The sequence below is a fragment of the Musa acuminata genome, unplaced genomic scaffold, assembly GCF_036884655.1.
Source record: "Musa acuminata AAA Group cultivar baxijiao unplaced genomic scaffold, Cavendish_Baxijiao_AAA HiC_scaffold_487, whole genome shotgun sequence".
In the NCBI taxonomy this organism is placed as follows: domain Eukaryota; kingdom Viridiplantae; phylum Streptophyta; class Magnoliopsida; order Zingiberales; family Musaceae; genus Musa; species Musa acuminata.
The window spans coordinates 90,001-92,500 of NW_027020732.1; positions in this window are offsets into that span (position 1 = coordinate 90,001).

Genomic DNA, 2,500 nt, shown 5'->3' on the forward strand with positions numbered 1-2,500 from the left:
AACGGGCCAAAACTGGCCATTTTTGGCTGCGCGAGCGAGCGTGCGAGCGGCGGACAGCGAGCGAAGCGAGAGGCAGCACCGTCCCTGCTATACGAAAGCCCCATCCAGCCCTGTGCCACCCGGGGGGTTCCAGGGTGCTGAGATGGCTGACGTTTTGCTCCGCTCTCGACGGTCACCGCGCAACGCAAGAACAGGCCAAAAACTGGCCAAAACGGCCCAAAAACGGGCCAAAACTGGCCATTTTTGGCTGCGCGAGCGAGCGGCGAGCGGCGGACAGCGAGCGAAGCGAGAGGCAGCACCGTCCCTGCTATACGAAAGCCCCATCCAGCCCTGTGCCACCCGGGGGGTTCCAGGGTGCTGAGATGGCTGACATTTTGCTCCGCTCACGACGGTCGCCGCGGCACACAAGAACAGCCCAAAAACAGGCCAAAACAGCCCAAAAACGGGCCAAAACTGGCCATTTTTGGCTGCGCGAGCGAGCAGCGAGCGGCGGACAGCGAGCGAAGCGAGAGGCAGCACCGTCCCTGCTATACGAAAGCCCCATCCAGCCCTGTGCCACCCGGGGGGTTCCAGGGTGCTGAGATGGCTGACGTTTTGCTCCGCTCACGACGGTCGCCGCGGCACGCAAGAACAGGCCAAAAACTGGCCAAAACAGCCCAAAAACGGGCCAAAACTGGCCATTTTTTGCTGCGCGAGCGAGCGGAGAGCGGCGAACAGCGAGCGAAGCGCGAGGCAGCACCGTCCCTGCTATACGAAAGCCCCATCCAGCCCTGTGCCACCCGGGGGGTTCCAGGGTGCTGAGATGGCTGACATTTTGCTCCGCTCACGACGGTCACCGCGCCACACAAGAACAGCCCAAAAACAGGCCAAAACAGCCCAAAAACGGGCCAAAACTGGCCATTTTTGGCTGCGCGAGCGAGCGGCGAGCGGCGAACAGCGAGCGAAGCGAGAGGCAGCACCGTCCCTGCTATACGAAAGCCCCATCCAGCCCTGTGCCACCCGGGGGGTTCCAGGGTGCTGAGATGGCTGACGTTTTGCTCCGCTCACGACGGTCACCGCACCACGCAAGAACAGGCCAAAAACTGGCCAAAACAGCCCAAAAACGGGCCAAAACTGGCCATTTTTGGCTGCGCGAGCGAGCGGCGAGCGGCGAACAGCGAGCGAAGCGAGAGGCAGCACCGTCCCTGCTATACGAAAGCCCCATCCAGCCCTGTGCCACCCGGGGGGTTCCAGGGTGCTGAGATGGCTGACGTTTTGCTCCGCTCTCGACGGTCACCGCGCAATGCAAGAACAGGCCAAAAACTGGCCAAAACGGCCCAAAAACGGGCCAAAACTGGCCATTTTTGGCTGCGCGAGCGGCGAGCGGCGGACAGCGAGCGAAGCGAGAGGCAGCACCGTCCCTGCTATACGAAAGCCCCATCCAGCCCTGTGCCACCCGGGGGGTTCCAGGGTGCTGAGATGGCTGACGTTTTGCTCCGCTCTCGACGGTCACCGCGCAATGCAAGAACAGGCCAAAAACTGGCCAAAACGGCCCAAAAACGGGCCAAAACTGGCCATTTTTGGCTGCGCGAGCGAGCGGCGAGCGGCGGACAGCGAGCGAAGCGAGAGGCAGCACCGTCCCTGCTATACGAAAGCCCCATCCAGCCCTGTGCCACCCGGGGGGTTCCAGGGTGCTGAGATGGCTGACGTTTTGCTCCGCTCTCGACGGTCACCGCGCAATGCAAGAACAGGCCAAAAACTGGCCAAAACGGCCCAAAAACGGGCCAAAACTGGCCATTTTTGGCTGCACGAGCGAGCGGCGAGCGGCGGACAGCGAGCGAAGCGAGAGGCAGCACCGTCCCTGCTATACGAAAGCCCCATCCAGCCCTGTGCCACCCGGGGGGTTCCAGGGTGCTGAGATGGCTGACGTTTTGCTCCGCTCTCGACGGTCACCGCGCAATGCAAGAACAGGCCAAAAACTGGCCAAAACGGCCCAAAAACGGGCCAAAACTGGCCATTTTTGGCTGCACGAGCGAGCGGCGAGCGGCGGACAGCGAGCGAAGCGAGAGGCAGCACCGTCCCTGCTATACGAAAGCCCCATCCAGCCCTGTGCCACCCGGGGGGTTCCAGGGTGCTGAGATGGCTGACGTTTTGCTCCGCTCTCGACGGTCACCGCGCAATGCAAGAACAGGCCAAAAACTGGCCAAAACGGCCCAAAAACGGGCCAAAACTGGCCATTTTTGGCTGCACGAGCGAGCGGCGAGCGGCGGACAGCGAGCGAAGCGAGAGGCAGCACCGTCCCTGCTATACGAAAGCCCCATCCAGCCCTGTGCCACCCGGGGGGTTCCAGGGTGCTGAGATGGCTGACGTTTTGCTCCGCTCTCGACGGTCACCGCGCAATGCAAGAACAGGCCAAAAACTGGCCAAAACGGCCCAAAAACGGGCCAAAACTGGCCATTTTTGGCTGCACGAGCGAGCGGCGAGCGGCGGACAGCGAGCGAAGCGAGAGGCAGCACCGTCC